General features: G+C 42.3%; 1 long non-coding RNA gene across 1 annotated transcript in view; it reads right to left on the bottom strand.

The window, feature by feature from the left end:
- The window catches only part of LOC122540487 (uncharacterized), a 127130-nt gene that overhangs the window by 59113 nt on the left and 49703 nt on the right, over positions 1 to 18314 (bottom strand). The window contains exon 2 of the long non-coding RNA XR_006309321.2: positions 10702 to 10790. This is a non-coding gene — a long non-coding RNA (uncharacterized LOC122540487). The remainder of the gene's footprint in view (positions 1 to 10701; positions 10791 to 18314) is intronic.

Genomic DNA, 18314 nt, shown 5'->3' with positions numbered 1-18314 from the left:
GATCCACATGAACCTTTAACAGTTGGTGAGCATTTTTGGTCCTTCCAAGGGAGTGAAGGTGTTAGAAATGGAGTATGTCAATGTTTTGGACCTGAGTTTCAGCATTAGACATTGCCAAGTGGGATATAAAATAGAGATGTCTCATCAGGTTATGTTTCCTCTACTTAATGGTCTAATGAAAAACACTGATGAGTTCAAGAGTGAGGGAAATGACTTCCCATATGTTAAACAAAACGTAGGTGGTTAAACAAGCAATGGGAGTTTGAACCGTGCATTCCCACTCTGTAACGTAGCAACAACAAAAATTGTTCAAAAATCATATATGTGTAAGTCTATTGAAGTCCTCTTGTAAAAGTCTTCCAATTCTGATAAAAAGATTTGGACCTTTAAATATTTGAGAACACCATTAAGGCTGGGAGCTTCAGGATGGGAGAGGTTCAAAATGTTTGTACCTAATCCTGCCGCTATCACAGGGCCCAGCAACCAATGGAAGATCCTGTTTTCCATTCTAAAATTTCTCACCTGGATCAAAATATTTGGAACATTTCACACAATTTAATAATGGACTTTTGGAGGCCAAGAAGGAGCTCAAGTTCTCAGCAGAAGAATGGGATTATTTAAACTAAGAATATTATATTTCTCTTAGGTCTGATTTGCAGTGAAAGACATACAAGTTGGGAACTTGGCCTGCAGTACAAACCTGAACCTTAATTAATAATTTCAGCTTTAATGAACCTTGGAGGATTCTCTTACAGAGTTTTTATTGCTGGTTGTATTTCAGGTCCACGTTACTTGACACTGAGCCACTGAACTTCATTCCTGATAATATGGAGAATCACTATTGAGTGTGGGTGCAGCTATCAATAGAAAATAAAATGTGTAAAAATTAAAATGTGAACAAAAGAAATTGAGTTGTAAGACTTTGGAATGCACTTGGTAGATTAGTGGTTGTGCTGAATGCGATGTTTACATTGAAATATGATTGGGTAGGTGGATGATGGAGATCTAGAACAAGCTGGTTCATGTCTTAGAAAGGTCCTGGGGAATGTTGCTGAACATAGAGACCTTGGAGTGCAGGGTCATAGTTCCTTGAAAGTGGAATCTCAGGTAGACAGGATAATGAAGAAGGCTTTTGGTATGCTTGCCTTTATTGGTCAGTGCATTGAGTACAGAAGTTGGGAGGTCATGTTTTGGCTGTTGTTATGAAGTTGAAGGCACACTCTCTACCTTTAAGAGAGTGTGAAAGCTGTTTTGTACTGAGAGCTTGCAGGCATCTGTCATATGACTGACTAGCAGTCTCAGAGTGTGCTGGAAATTTGAAAATATGTGACATTTAGCTGTGAAACAAATACCTGACTTTTGGTTGCTATGTTTGCACAACAGTTTGAATTTAACCAATCAGTTTAAATTATATCCCAAGATAATAAAACCCAATCAAATTTGAATTTATTGTTTTTTGACAACATTGAACCAATGAGATGATCCGATGTTTGGGGTATAAAGAAGCAGGCATTTTGAGAGTTAGCCAGACAGAGACCAACTGCCATTATCAGAGTAACTGCCAGCAAAACACTCTCTATCAAAGGTACCTTTTCATATGAAGCATCTCTGCAGCAAATGACCGAAGATGACCCAGGGAGAACTACAGCCAGAGGAAGGACGACACCAGAGACAACAGCAGCTGCCTCATTTGAAATTAAGTTGATGTGATTTTAATATGGATGGCTATTGGATTAGTATATTGTTATAGAGTTGGAGGTAGATAACAACATTTGAGAGAAAGGAGGCTTAGAGTTGTAAATAGGTGTTGTTTAATGTTCACTTTTAGAGTCAAAGAATAAATTGATGTTTTGTCTTTACACAGTAGAATTTGGAGTTCTCTGTCACTCATACTTTAATAATCATGAGGCAAGATGAGGTTTTCTGGGTGTTTGGTTTAATTAGTGGAGAAGATCATTGTCATATCATAATAGGGGGCTCAGTTCCATGATTTGGACAGATCCAGTCTGAGATTTGGACATATTTGAACAAATTTGGGGTGCAAAAGATCCCAGCAGATTTAAACATTTGCCGATTAGTGTTCTACGTCTTTAAATAAAATGTAGGTGAGGCAATTTGTTTAATTTCGATGACTTGTGGTTGGTTAAATTAAAAGTGAGAGAAATGGCTCTTAAAATTGCTAAAGAGGTGCTGGGGTTTGAAAATGATGCCCAAATTTACCAAGAAAGTTTATAAAGACAGAAGAAGGATATACTTTTCGAATTAGCAATTAGGTTAGAATTGGGTCTAACCAGAGACAAAAGGAAAGCAGAAATTGTAAGGGATTTAGTAAAGCACTTAGGTGTGTCAGAGAAAGAGATAAACGCAGTAGAGTTAGAGAAACTTAAATTACAATTGAGAAAAGTGGAGTTAGGAGATAAACCAAAGGAGAGAGAAAGAGAGAGAAAAGAAAGAGAGAGAGGAGAAAGAAAGAGAGAGAGGAAAAAGAAAGCGCGAGAGACGAAGAAGAAAGGGAGAGAAGGCTCTTAGCTGAGCAAAGAGAGACAGAGAAGAAAGGGAGAGAGAAAAACAGAGAAAAGAAAGAGAAAAAGAGAGAAAATTTGAACTTCAAAAGTTGCAACTTAGTCAGAAAAATCAAGTTAAGAGGATGGAGATGAAGAGAGAAGCTAGTTATATACAAATATGCTAAAACTCTGCCACATTTTGATGAGAAAGATGTCGAAGACTTATTTATTTCATTTGAAAAATTGGTTAGGCAGATAGAGTGATCAGAGGACTTGTGGGTAATGCTCGTTCAGACTAAACAGGCAGGCAGAGCTTGTGAGGTATTTAGCGCATGGTCAGATGCAGGGTCAAGAGATTATGAAGATGTCAAACAGGCTATTTTAAGTGCTTATGAATTGGTACCAGAAGCATATAGATAACGCTTCAGAAACATAAAAAAGGAATCAGGTCACACTTATGTTGAGTTTGAAAGAATTAAACATAGTCACTTTGATTGGTGGGTGTGGGCCTTAAAAATAGATAAGACCTAAGAGAGACTAATCTGCTGGAGGAGTTTTAAAAAACTCACTTGCAGAGATGATAAGAGTTCTTGTGGATGAACAGAAAGTTCAAGAAGTGAGAAGAGCAGCAGAGATGGCAGATGAATACATTGGTGCGTAAGGCAAAGTTTAGCCTCCAGCAAACATTTTATCCTGTGAGGGATAGAAATGGAGAAGGGGAGATCCTACGGTACAAAACAAAGAGAAGAGAACACTGGCTATTGTTTACCACGGGTTAAAAAAGAAGCTCAAGAGGGTGAAAAGAAGGTGAAAGGCCTCAGTTGTTTCCATTGTAATGGAGTGGAACACAGAAAATTACAGTGCTGGTGGTTTCAGAAGGGCACTGGGAAAAAGTGTTTTCACTGCCAGAAGGTGGGAAAGGTAAAATCACAGTGGGGTACTGGGCTAATGGTCGGATACTTGGTAGTGTGGATGAGCAGAGGGATCTTGGTGTCCATGTACACAGATCTCTGAAAGTTGCCACCCAGGTAAATAGTGCGGTGAGGAAGGCATATGGCGTACTGGCTTTTATTGGTAGAGGAATTGAGTTCCGGAGTCCTGAGGTCATGATGCAGTTGTATAAGACTCTGGTACGGCCGCATCTGGAATATTGTGTGCAGTTTTGGTCGCCATACTATAGGAAGGATGTGGAGGCATTGGAACGGGTGCAGAGGAGGTTTACCAGGATGTTGCCTGGTATGGAAGGAAAATCGTATGAGGAAAGACTGAGGCACTTGGGTCTGTTTTCACTAGAGAAAAGAAGGTTTAGGGGTGACTTGATTGAGGTGTACAAGATGATTAGGGGGTTAGATAGGGTCGACAGTATGAACCTTTTCCCGCGTATGGAGTCGGGTATTACAAGGGGGCATAGCTTTAAATTAAGGGGGGGTAGATATAGGACTGATGTTAGGGGTAGGTTCTTCACTCAGCGAGTCGTTAGTTCATGGAATGCCCTGCCAGTAACAGTGGTGGACTCTCCCTCTTTATGGGCATTTAAGAGGGCATTGGATAGGTATATGGAGGATAGTGGGTTAGTGTAGTTTAGGTGGGCTTGGATCGGCGCAACATCGAGGGCCCAAGGGCCTGTACTGCGCTGTATTCTTCTATGTTCTATGTTCTATGTTCTAAAACCAGTTGAACAGGCAAAGGAGTGGATAAAGGTCAGCGTAGGAGAACAATTAGCTGCTAATGGGGGCTATTAGTGACTGACAATGGTCTGCATGTGGTAGCAATCCACTTGATGAGAAGCCTTGTGTTTGGGGATTGGAGTAAGGACATGGGAGAAGGTGCTCAGGTTATTGGACTTGATATTGCATTCAGAAGGGTGCAAGGTCCCCAAGCAGAACATGAGGTGCCATTCTTCCAGATTTGCTGAGCTTCACTGGAGCACTGCAACAAACCTGAGACAGAGATGTTGGCCAGGGTTTACAGTGGTGTGTTCAAGTGTCAGATGACTGAAAGCTCAGAGTCTTTTTTGTGGACAGAACATAGGTGTTCTGCAAAGCAGTTACCAAGTCTGAGATTTGTTTCCCCAATCTAGAGAGGACTTCCATTTGGCCATTTTGTCTCTTACCTCATCTCCATCCAAAATGATCTACTGTGTATCCAGAGACTGCGCCAATCAAGTAAAACATCATCTCTACATCAATGAGATGCCCTCTTATTCATCTGAACTCCAGTCAGTCCAGGCTCAGTTCACCCAAACTCTCCTCAACCAACCTGCCACTCCAGAAATAGTTGCTGCATTCCCTCTATGAAATGTTTAACCCATCTTAGGTAAGGTGAAACCTCCAGCTGTGGTCACACTAAGGTCCTGTACAGCTGCAGTAACACTTCCTCATTTCTGTATTCACATAGTCATGCAAAAAGAAATCCAGTGAATCTGTTACACATGATTTCCCCTTCATAAATCCACACTGAATCTGTGTAATCGCCTTGGTATTTTCAAGGTATCCTGCATCACATCCCTTATAATAGGCTCTGATATTTTACTGACCAATGATGTTAGGCTGACCAGTCTTTAATACCCAATCTTCTCTCTCTGTCCTTTTTTTAAACAGTGGAGTTACACTTCCCACCCTTCAATCAACCAGGACTGTTCCTGAATCTACAGAATTTTGGAAGGTAACAACCAACACATCCACTACTTCCATGGCCCCATCCCGTACGACCCTGAGATGTAGATTATCAGACTCTGGGGATACATTAGCTTTCCATCCCATTAATTGCTCCAGCACATTTTTTTTAAGAGCTAATATTAATTTCTTTCAATTGTCCCTTCCCAACAGACCTTGGCTTTGCTAGTATTCCTGAGTTAATATTTTAGTTTGTATTATTTCATTCAGAGTGATAATTTTTAAAAAGAAACCCAAAATTCTTGTAAATGATTGAAAGGACCAAACAAAAAAAATTTTAGTTTTAAGACTTTAACCGTAGCAAATTATCTAAAAGCAACATTGGCAAAATATTAGTTCAGCAGGTAACTTACACCAAAAGAACTTCTTAACTTCACCTGTAAAATTTTATTTGGAATTCCTTGATAAGAACTCATATGTGTTCACTTCACAATTGGAATTATGGGTACTGCATATACAGTTAATGGGAAAAACTGAATAATTCAGCATTATCCTAATGATTTGCTGAGTTGCGCACTTGTTCTGATGTGCTTGATCTCCAAGAGTGAGTTATTAATTAATCTGCATGTTCCTATGAGTGCAACAAGTCAGTTAGTGCATTGAATGAATTAAACAACCTGATGACTTTTGTTTCCCATAAGTTTATTACCTTTGCTAGAAAAGTAATTCTATCTAATTTTCTCCTACCAAATACTTCATTGCCCTGCAATCTATTTTATTCATAATTAAATAATGAAAATCTAGCTTGTAACAATCTCAAAGATAAACCCAGACCAGGTAATCCCTTTGATAGTAAGGTGAGTCCAGCAATGGTGAAGGAACAGTGATACACTGTACGTCAGGATGGTGTGTGATTTGAAGATGAATGTGCAGGTGATCTCTTCTCTAATTGTTGGACGATTGCTGTTTCTTATCAGAGCCAAGACCTCCTGCCGAATAAATGGCAATACACTTTTGAAAACAAATTTCCTTCAACCCTAAAGTGGTATACCATGGATGAGAATAGCATTTTTCTTGTCTATTTAGAAGAGTCTTGTTGACTAAATAATGGGATGTTAATTGCATTTTTGTAACTATTTGCAAATTACATGATTATACTCCACTGCGCAGAATCACAGAAATGTTATGGTGCTGAAGAAGGCTATTTATTCCATCATTTCTGCTCTGGCATTACAAACACAGATGAAGCAGAAGTGGGTACTGCAGATGCTGGAGATCAGCGTCAAGATCAGAGTGGTGCTGGAAAAGCACAGCAGGTCAGGCAGCATCCGAGAGGCAGGAAAAGGTGACGTTTCGGGCAAAAGCCCTTCATCTTTTGCACAAAACGTTGATTTTTCCTGCTTCTTGGACGCTGCCTGACCTGCTGTGCTTTTCCAGCACCACTCTTACTACACAGACTGTTCAGAGAAGCACGAGACTCAGGGCCTATTAGCTCCTCCTCTTGCCTGCCCAGATTCCTGGGACATCATCCCAGAGTGCAATTAATCAGGTTTAATGCGCTCAAACCCCAAATACAAAAACATTGGTCCGAGCCAGATAGTAGATTCCTTCTTACTAACACCTAATGTGGTTGGACACTACGAGTGTATTAATTGTGCCCTGACATTGGACATGTTTCCAAATTGAACCAGTCAGTCTCGAGTCTCAGTCAGTGAATTTTTAATTTCCACCTGAGAGAAAGGTGTCAGTCGGCTCTGAGTTCAACCCCATTCTCTGGGGTTTAGGTATGAGAATGAACATCTAACTATAGGTTCTGCATTGACTCAAAGACCTGAGAAATGGGAAGTTTTAGATGGAGGGAAAATCAACGTAAATTAAACAATCTAGCCTCTAAACTTCTACACGATAGATTCTGACTCGTTCAATAAACCCAGCATTTTCTGTTTCATTATTGATTTTTACATATTTCAACAAGAAATTTCTTTTTCTAAGACATAGGAGTATAAGCACACAGGAGAACAAAGAAACCTAAACAGCTGCCACACTGTTTTATTTTAATTGAATGTAATCCTGGAATAAGAGAATCAAACACGTTTCAGAACAGATGACACGTTTGTTGTCAAGCCTGATTCAATCACAGTCTGTGTTTCCTGGAATTCATGATCTGGGGATTGCAGCTGTTTACCAGAAACCAGAGTTGAACAATTTAATAAAGCATTAAAATATTATACACCTTGTCTAATTGCTAAATTAATTTGCTTAAGTCACTGAGGACTGAATTCCTGAGATTTTAAAAGCGCCTGTTATTTTCCAAACTGCAAAACATATCTCTTCTAATTATAAGGCCACTGTAGTGATTGTAATGAGGTGAAACGCATAGAATATGAGTTCCCTGATTGGGGCTGTTAATCTAGTAAAATCAGGGAGCCAGATGGTGTGTCAGGACGGACCGAGAGCTGTAAGGTGCATGGGGTGGACTGAGAGCTGGAAGGGATGGAGGGGTGGGCTGCCTTAAAGTGGCTGGAAGGTGGGAGGGATGGGAGGCTTGCTCGGTTGCTGGGGGGAGGTGGTCTGTATTCTATGCACTGTTTCTTATCTAACTGGACTGTCTTGTATGTATTTGTTACTGTTACTTTTGTGGGAACTGAAAGTGGGATTTGAGGTTTGTCATCATTTCCCTGAAAACTGGTTGAACAGTGGGGTTTGGGGTCTGTCTTTGCTGCTCCTCTCCCTGGTAAATTGCTGTTTCTCTGTTTACGGCTGTTAATGTTAATTGTTTGCTTGTAACATCTACTGTTTAATAAAACAAAATCTTAAAAATATAAACAGGAATGCCGGGAGTTCTGTTGACTCTGGGTGCTGGCTCTGAGAGAGCTGGATCAGTGTCAAGGACACTTCACATGTAAATACAGGGGGACTTAGTGATGGGATACTGGCCTCTGTGGAGTTATTTCAGCCACACTTTGATCCCAATTTGATTAAAGCTCATTTCTGGAGAAAGTGAGGACTGCAGATGCTGGAGATCAGAGTCGAGAGTGTGGTGCTGGAAAAGCACAGCCGGTCAGGCAGCATCCGAGGAGCAGGAGAGTCGACGTTTTGGGCGTGATTTCTGTTGGTGATATCATTCTCAACCCCATAACCATGCCCACTCCAGTGGCATCTCCGCCCCTACCCCCAGCTCCAGCTCCATCCAGGTCCTAGCTTCCAGCCCTTCCATGTTTTTACTACTCCCCCAAGCCTCCCCCTCACTGAGGATGAACACTCAGTCCCTCGATGCTCTTGGATTAATGAGTTTGACACGCATTGTGATGTTGAACATTTCTTCCTTTGTGTCCACCTCCGGCTTACTCTTTTCAATCAAGACTCCTGCCCACCCACCGAGGACCCCTTCTTTCACCTCCAACACAGCCCATCCATCTTGATGGTCTGTTACTTTCCCTCGATCTCTTCATTTCAAACTGCCGCTGTGAAATAGACTGCCTCAAGCTGTCCACCCCCTCATCCACTCCAAACTCTCACCCGCGCATCGTGCAGCCCTCCACTCCCTCTGCTCCAACCCCAACATCACCATCAAATCTGCAACAAGGGGAGTGCAGTGGTAGTTTGGCGCACTGACCTTGACACTGCTGAAGCTAGGCGCCAACTCGCAGACACCTCCTCCTACTGCCCCCTCAACCACGACCTAACCTCCCATCACCAAACTATCATCTCCCAGACCATACACAATCCCATCACCTCTGGGGCTCTCCCAACCACAGCCTCCAACCTCATTGTCCGTGAACCCCACACCGCCCGATTCTACCTCCTACCGAAGATCTACAAACCTTACTTCCCCGATCGAACCATTGTCTCAGCCTGCTCCTGTCCCACTGAACTCATCTCTGCATACCTTGACACCGTCCTGTTCTCCTTGGTCCAGGAACTCCCTACCTATGTTCGAGATACCACCCGTGCCCTTCCCCTCCTCCAAGACTTTCGTTTCTTCGGCTCCCTACACCTTATCTTCACCATGACATCCAGTACCTCTACACATCCATCCACCATGACAAAGGCTTCCCCTCATGCTGTCCCAACCAGTACCCTTCCACTAACACCCTCATCTGCCTTGCTGAACTGGGCCTTACCCTGAACAGCTTCTCCTTCCAATCCTCCCACTTCCTCCAAACCAAAGGGGTAGCCATGGGCATATGCTTGCCTCTTTGTCTGCTACATGAAACAGTCCATCTTCTGTAGTTACATCGGCACCACACACCACCTTTTCCTCCGCTACATCAGTGACTGTATTGGTGCCACCTCATGCTCCCATGAAGAGATTGAACAGTTTATCAACTTCACTAGCACGTTTCACCCCAGCCTCAAATTCACCTGGACCATATTGGACACTTCCCTCCCCTTCCTGGACCTCGCCATCTCCGTCGACAGACTAACCGCAGACATTTACTACAAAACCATGGACTCCCACAGCTACATGGACTAAACCTCCTCCCACCCTGCCTCCTGTAAAAACGTCATCCCTTTTGCTCAATTCCTCTGCCTGAGCCACATCTGTTCCCAGGATGACCAATTCGACTAATGAAAAATCTCAGATGGCCTCTTTCTTCAAAGACTGCAATTTCCCCTTCCACGTGGTCAATCTCCTCCACTTCCTGTGCCACAGTCCTTGAACCCCACCCTTCCCAATGCAACAAGGACAGAACCCCCTGGTCTTCACCTTCCACCCCACCAACCTCCATATACATCTCATCATCCTCGGCCATGTCCACCACCGACAAACTGACCCCCCCACCAGGTATATATCAGCATTTGAGAGAGACAATTCCCTCCATGACTCCCTTATCAGATCCTTGCACCCCCACCAGCCTTCACCCCACACCCAGCACCTTTCCCTGCCACTGCAGGTATTGCACTACCTGCACTCACACCTCCCCCCCTCACCTCTGTCCAAGGCCCCAAAGGATACTTCCACACTTGATAGAAATGTACCTATATCTCCACCAATGTCATCTACTGTATCTGTTGCACCCAATGTGAACTCCTCTACACTGGGGAGACAGGATGCCAGCTGGCAAATCATTCCAGAGAACATCTTTGGGACACCTGCACCAACCAACCCTATGGCTGAACACTTCAACTCCTCCTCCCACTTCACCAAGGACATGCAGGTCCTGGGTCTCCTCCATTGCCAAACACTTACCACCCAATGTCTGGGAGAAGAATGCCTCATCTTCCACCTTAGGATCCTGCAACTATATGGGATTCACCAGTTTTCTCATTTCCCCTCCCCCCACCTTTTCCCAGTCCCAAGCCTAAAACTCGGCACCGCCCTATTGTCCTGTCCATCACCTTTCCCATCTATCCTCTCCACCCTCCTCTCTGACCTACCAGATCCTGGCATTGACCATTGGCAGGTTAGGGTGCTGCTGGATATTTTTTTCACTGCTGCCATGAACTTATCAACCTTTCTGTTAATTAGTTTAATTTTGCTTTTTGTCTCCTGCCCCGTTGCTAGCACTGATAGGTTTCTGAAGTAAAATGTTACGACCGCATTGTGTGAGGAAGAGGATGAACAAACTGAGGATTACCAGGCAGCTCAAGTTGCAGGAGAGAAAGCTCTGTGCTCAGCTCCCAAAGTGTGGAGAGAGTATCTTCAACAAAAGTGGCTTTATCCATCCTGGTGGAGAGAAACAAAGCTGTGACACACAGCAGATTCTGCACGAGATATCTGACTCACCATTCTTCTGGACAGGTTTGCAAAGGCACTTCATGTACCACAATGTTTTTGTTTCAACTAATTTCCAATATCTCTGAAGACAATCTAAATAGTTACTGCAATGCAGTACTGAGGGAGAGCTTCATGTTGGAAATGGCATGTGCCAACTAAGAAGAAGGTAAAGGATAGCAATGATATGGAGACAGAGCAGGATAGTGGTGTCGGGCAGAAGGTCAGTGCTGGGACCCCTGTTGCTTGTATGGAGAATGTAGCTGGCCTGATTAGTAAGTTTGTGGATGACATAAAGATTGGAGGGTGCTGTGGATCGTGAGGAGGATTGCCAGAGGGTACAACAGGATATAGATAGGTTGGAGACTTGGGTGGAGAAATGGTAGTCCAGACAAATGTGAGGAGATGTACTTTGGAAGGTCTAATACAGGAGGGAAGTATACATTAAATGACAGAATTGCTTGAATCATCAACAAATGGAACGACGTTGGGGTACCGATCCACAGTTCCCTGAAAGTGGCAATACAAGTGGATAAGGTGTTCCCAAGGCACATGGCATGCTTACCTTCATCAGTTGGGGCATGTCGTGTTGCAGTTGTACACAACAATAGTTAGATCACATTGGAACATTGTGTACAATTATGATTGCCACACTAGCAGGGGGATGTGGAGGCTTTGGAGAGGGCAAAAACGGTTTACCAGGACATTGCCTGATTTGAAGGGTATTAGCTATGAGGAGAGATTGGACAAACTTGGTTCGTTTTCTCCTGAACTTTGAAGGTTGAGGGGACGACCTGATAGAGGTTTACAAAATTACGGGAAGCATGGATGGAATGGATATTAGGAGTCTTTTTCCCACGGTAGAAATGCAATTACAAGGGGATATAGCTTAAGGTAAAAGTGGGTAAGTTTAAAGGAGATGGGAGAGGAAAATGTTTTACAAAGAGGGCAGTAAGTGCCTGGAATGCACTGTCAGAGGAGGTGTTAACAGCAGACACAACAACAAAATTTAAGAGGCATCTTGATAGATATAGAGCCAGAGACCCGGGTTCAATTCCCACCTCAGGCGACTCTCTGTGTGGAGTTTGCACATTCTCCCTGTGTCTGCGTGGGTTTCCTCCGGGTGCTCCAGTTTCCTCCCACAATCCAAAAATGTGCAGATTAGGTGAATTGGCCATGGTAAATTGCCCGTAGTGTTAGGTGAAGGGGTAAATGTAGGGGAATGGGTCTGGGTGGGTTGTGCTTTGGCGGGTCGGTGTGGACTTGTTGGGCTCAAGGGCCTGTTTCCACACTGTAAGTAATCTAATCTAATCATTTATGAATAGGCAGGGAATAGGGGACTACAGATTGCATAGAGGCGAAAGGGTTTTAGAAAGACATCTTGTGTCAGTGCAGTGTTGCTGGGCCAAGGGCCTGTTCCTGTGCTGTTCTGTTCTTTGCTCTGAACTGCTCCGACTGTAGAACTGCCCTTAACAGTGGCAAAAAGGTCAGGTCCCAAACGTTTGGAAAGGGACTGACTGCAGAAAATCCGCTCAGATTGGCCACAGATCTTTAAAAATTAATACCTGTGATTTATATGAAACTGTTGGGAAGTATCCTGAAGTGTTGCAAGAGAGCCTTGGGAAGATAAAAGGTGCCAGAGCCAAGAACTATGTGAACCCAGAGGCCTGACCTAAATACTTCAAGGCACAGCCAATCCCTGATGCACCAAAGTAGAGACCGAATTGGAACATCCAGAGGAACTGGGATCATACACACAGTACAATTTGCTGAATAGACCAGTAATCCCAGTTGTGAAACCCAACAACCTGGTCCTATTGTCAGCTAGGATTCTGAATTGACAGTCAACAGAACTTCCCAGTTAGACAGATACCCAATGCCACGTATGGAAGAGTTACATGCAAAGCTGGCTGGGAGTCACGTGTTTTTGAAATTGAATATGAACCACACCTACCTCCAACTGGAACTTGAGGTGTCATCCAGGAAGTATGTTACTACAAATACTCAGAAAGGACTGTATGAATACCCTTTGGAGTGTCTTTGATTTGTGCTATCTTTAAAAAGGTGATGGAAAACATCATCCACAGGTTAACTATACTGGCAAACTATCTGGATGACATTTTGATCTCAGGAGCTATTTCAAAGAAACTTATGGAGAGCTTTCTGAGGCTGGAATCTGGATAAAAAGAGAAAAATAAGGTAAATGAGGTAACGTATCTGAGGTACAGAATTGACAAGGATGGATTATACCCTATTGAAGAGAAGGTGAAGGCCATCAAAAGGGGCTCAGACCCCAAGGAGCAAGAGTTAAGGTTATTCCTAGGTCTCAAAAATTACAAGGGACATATAAAGTCCCAGTAAGCATCTCCAGTGACAGGTCTCCAGGGATCCTGAGAGTTATCCTTAAAAAAAGGCACTTTTATCATACATTGTCCAATCCCGGGGTGGGGTGGGGGGGATGGGGGGGTTGAGGGATGATTGCAAAAAACAAAGAAACCAAGTCGACCACCTCCAGTGGAGCCTTCCACCGGGCCACCACTGAGGATGAGTCCCCTGTAGTGATTATTTGATGGCCTTCACAGAAGAAACATTTGCCTATTTTTATACTGCCCTCAACCAGACCTGGAAAGCAACTGGAAGGAGCCATAGGCAAAATGACACAGGAAGCCTCACACTTACAGGAGTGAGGATGATCCCTTGAATTCTGAGGAGAGGATTCTAATAACCCCAAAAGGCACAAGAGGATTGAATAATTAATCTCCTGTGGAGCTCATTCAGTCTGAGTTCCCATGGTAACACCAATATGAACAATATCTAGAAGTGTTAGAAAAGAGAAAAATATAAAGCGGATTTGGGATGGGTCTGTCCCAGGCTGGGACTGGCCTATGTACACCACAAGTTGTGGCTCTATTTTGGTGTTTGACAATATACAATGTTCCTTCCTGATTGGCTTCCTGAGGTATTACATCAGTCATTTCAAAACCCATTGAACTGGGATCGAAGCAAGTTATCACTGAACCAAAGGACAGCCTAAAGGTAAAAGCAAAAATTTAATTTGAATTTATACAGTCCTTATTTTATATTTAGTGAATTATTTCATTTTACAAATTGATTCACATGGGAATGCCTAGTATCTGACATGTATGGTGCTGAATGTTCAATCAGGGGAATGTCCAAAAGATATTTTTGACATATATATAATGAACACAACTGGAATTTTGAGGAATTGCTGTACAAACATTTTATAAAATACAGGGTTACTCTTCGAGTTCAAGAACACTAAAACTCAATTAAATCATCTTTGTAACTTCACCTGACCAGAAACTTCATGGGGATGAATCTTGCTGAGCTGGGACTGAATGAGGTCTCAAATTTATGAATGTCTTTAAGAAAAATGCAAAATTATTCTGTATCTCAATCTTAATTTCTGCTCCTATGTCATATGGTCTTAATCTCTGCTCTGATGTCATACGGTCTTATGGTCTTATTATTTTGAATTGAGAAAAAGAAAGAAAAACAGTGACCATGGTCTTCCAACTCGCATTCCACCATTTATATTCCCATATGCTTTGACATCCAATGCAATCGGGGAGGTGATAACCTAATGGTATTATTGCTAGGTTATTAAGCCAAAGACCCAGATAATATCCTGGGGACCCAGGTTTGAAATCTACCATGGTAGATGGCAGAATTTGAACTTAATATAAAAGAAATCTGGAATTAAAAGTCTAATGATGACTATGAATCCATTGTCAATTATTGGAAAAACTCATCTGGTTCATTAATAACCTTTAGGGAAGGAAACTGCCACCCTTACCTGGTCTGGCCTACATATGACTCCAGACCCACAGCAATGTGGGTTACTCTTAACTGCCCTCTGGGTAATTAGGGTTATACAATAAATGCTGGCCTAGCCAGTGATACCCTCACCCTGTAAATGAATTTAAAAAATACATTAACAAGTGCCATTTAATTTAATGAGAAACTAGAAGATTGAGCATTGTAGATTACAACAAGTATCATAATCGCTGGCAAATTGCTCCGTTGCACTTTTGGCAAAGTTACAACAGTGGAGCTAGTGCACTCCAAGTAAGATTCTAACTAGTCTGTTCTTTGCTTTACAACAACATTACAACTTTCTAATCACAAAATGTTAATACAGCTTAGAAACATTAATTTACTGTTTGTTCCTAAGATATTGCAGGTAAACTCTGAGCCAGGAAGCTGCAGGTCACACCTGGTCAAGATATGTTAAGCAAGCTACTAAGACACACCAGTGGAGCAGGTGGGATTTGAACCTAGGCCCTCTGGCTCAAAGGTATGAGCACTACCACTGCACCAAAAGTAGTTCAATGTAGCTATATAATGGTGTGCAAATTGGCTGGTGTAGAATCAGTTGCCTACTGTCCTCCAGAATACTGAACATCCCAAGTAATAGTAGGCAGCTGGCCATTATGGTTCTTGTGGCAGAGTGGTAGTGTTCCTGCCTCTGAGTCAGGTGTCCAAGGTTCAAGACTTACATACTCCAGAGGTTTGTGATAACATCTCTGAACAAATTGATTGGAAACTATCTATACCTGGCTATCATCCTGTCCTTTGGACCTACTTTAACTATATTACGACTGGGTCTTAAATATGATTTTTTTGCGATCAAAGCTGTTATCATTGCAGCTTGGCCAAACTACATTTTTTTTTAAATGTTTCACACCAGGTCATTAACTTTGAATTTCTCCATGTTTTGGCAGTTATTAAGGAGCAGCAGTTGGATTTCAGCAATATTCCCTGAAATCGCACAGTTCAGTTTAATCTAACCATTCTAGTGGGAGCAGTCATGAGACAGAATAAAACTGGTTGTTTTAAACCACACCCACTGTTACTTTGCAATGGAAATCAGGTAACAAATTGGAAACAAATGATTGGTCTCATCTCATCTACTCCTCTCCAGGAATGGTACATTTTACCTACATTAAAGTGATGTATCAAGAGGATACTACAGGTGTACAGTCAAACACATTGGTCACAGTGTAAATAGGTACTAAAAGTCAAAGTTTGTTGCACACACATCACCAACTGTATGCTCTATTATAAATTATTGTTGGTATAATTTCAAACCAAGTCTGTGTGGTAAACTGCTGATTATTCCCACTTCATCAGAAGATATGACTCTCCAGGTTCAAGGATTTAAACATGTTGTCTTTCTTGTTGAGGTGTCTGTGAGCTCGTTCTGTTCCCCTGCTGTCTTCCTGCTCTAACAATGGGAGCTAACAAACTCCCACTTGTTTGTTCAACTTTGTCGAGTCTTTCCAGGGTGCTCAATAAAATGTTTGATGTGAGAAGTACACTCAACTGGCTATTACAATAGATGTCCTGCTTGTCTCAATGATAAAGGATATTTTGAAGGCAGATATAACAAAAATAGCAATTGCTGGAAAGGCTCAGCAGGTCTCGCAACATCTGTGTAGAGAGATCAGAGTTGACTTTTCAGGTTCAGTGACCCTTTCTCACAACTCTCTGCTACGAGGAAGGTCACTGAACCCGAAAAATTAACCCTGATTTCTTTCCACAGATGCTACCAGACCTGCTGAGCCTTTTCAGAAATTTCTGTTTTTTGTTTCTGATTTCCAGCATCCACAATTCTTTTGGTTTTTATTTCAACATGAAACAATTGTGTATTGCCCATCAGGCTGGAAGGTTCACACACCAGTACAGCTGGGTAGCTGTGTGTGACGAACCTGTAGGGTTAAGGGTTATATTGATGCTTGTTAAACAGCTTTGTAATAATTGATAAAAGGAAACTCTTAACACATACTGCCCCTTTCATTGCTCAGAAGTGTCATCACACTTCATTTGCTACAGTATTCCATTTGGAAGCCAATAGAGGAGGGTGCATTGAAAAAAAATTAAAATAGGCTTAGGGCTCTTTTGGTGCAATGGCAGTGTTCCTATTATTTAGCCAGTAGGTCCAGGTTCAAGAACCACCTACGCCAGGAGGTATGTAATAACATCTCCGCACAGACTAATTAGAAAAGATCTTAAAATGAGTTACACCTCCTGAATATCTATAGCACTGTTTCAGGCTATGGATTGTATAGCTGGAAATGTGTTGCTGGAAAAGCGCAGCAGGTCAGGCAGCATCCAGGGAACAAGAGAATCGACGTTTCGGGCATAAGCCCTTCTTCAGGAATGGGGAAAGTTTGTCCAGCAGGCTAAGATAAAAGGTAGGGAGGAGGGACTTGGGAGAGGGGCGTCGGAAATGTGATAGGTGGAAAGAGGTCAAGGTGAGGGTGATAGGTCAGACTGGGGTGGGGGGGGAGAGGTCGGGAAGAAGATCTCAGGTTAGGAAGGCGGTGCTGAATTTGATGGATTTGACTGAGACAGGGTGGGGGGAGGAGAAATGAGGAAACTGGTGAAATCCGAGTTCATCCCTTGTGGTTGTATGGATTGTATAGGATTATCAAGAGGTGCAGTGGGTTGTCTGTTTGAGCAGTCCTCATGTTCAGGGAAGAAACATCACCAATATTATCTCTTACATTCTCAACTCCATTATTCTGCAGTTTGTTTTATGAAATGCTTCCTGTTGTGCTAATGCAATCAGTTCCCACTGCCTGCTTTGGCAACGATCTTCTCTATATTCACTCTTGACATTTATATGTATTTTAATCAGCAATGACCCCAATGCTATTCCAATCATTGCATCTAATTGCCTTCTTTCATGCTGGGTCCAGCTGCATGTGTAATCACCCATTGCTTCTTCTGCAGGGGCCAATATTTACCCTCAAGTAGTTTATCCTTTCCAGAGGTCAGTCTCCCATGTGGTCTACAATGAAAACCTTTGCTAAGATTGGAATATGAAAATGGGATGGATTTCCCTTTTCCCGCATGATTTGCTATAACCTCAAAGAAAAAGCTTTTAAATTAGCATCAGTGTTCTCCCATAAATCAAAGCTGGGGAAGGGGGTGTGGGGGGTGAGTTCCACATTTGAAACCATTCAGTCCTTCAAACCATTTCACTGTTCATTAAGATTATCTGTATTATACCTCCTTCAGTTAGATTATCTGTATCATACCTCCTTCAGTTAGATTATCTGTATTATACCTCCTTCAGTGCTATTAGCCATGCTTTATCCAAAATGGCTTCAGGTTACAGAATGTGCTATGTAACCTACATGAAGTTGCCAAAATCAATTGTAAAGAGGCAACATAAGATTCTCACAAGGATAAAGCTTAATACCCCTTCAACCATGCATCATATGGAGCATAATTAAGGAAATTCTGAACTATTCACTTTGAAGTTTTTAAATTGTTTGTGTACAAGTTCACCAGCTCTTTGAGGTAAATTTGAGCTGGAATTCAAATTGTGGTGAACAAAATACCTCTAGTTGTCTGATGCTGTGGAAATGGGAGCTGCCAGTATTTTGTTGTTTCAATCAGACACCATTTTCATACTGACAACCTGACAATTATATTGCCAAAAAA

Source organism: Chiloscyllium plagiosum, unplaced genomic scaffold (genome assembly GCF_037043375.1).
Source record: "Chiloscyllium plagiosum isolate Xiang-an unplaced genomic scaffold, Cpla_swu_hap1 HiC_scaffold_37, whole genome shotgun sequence".
Taxonomy (NCBI): Eukaryota; Metazoa; Chordata; class Chondrichthyes; order Orectolobiformes; family Hemiscylliidae; genus Chiloscyllium; species Chiloscyllium plagiosum.
Note: the sequence above shows the minus strand (reverse complement) of the source record. Positions and strands in the feature narration are given on the sequence as shown.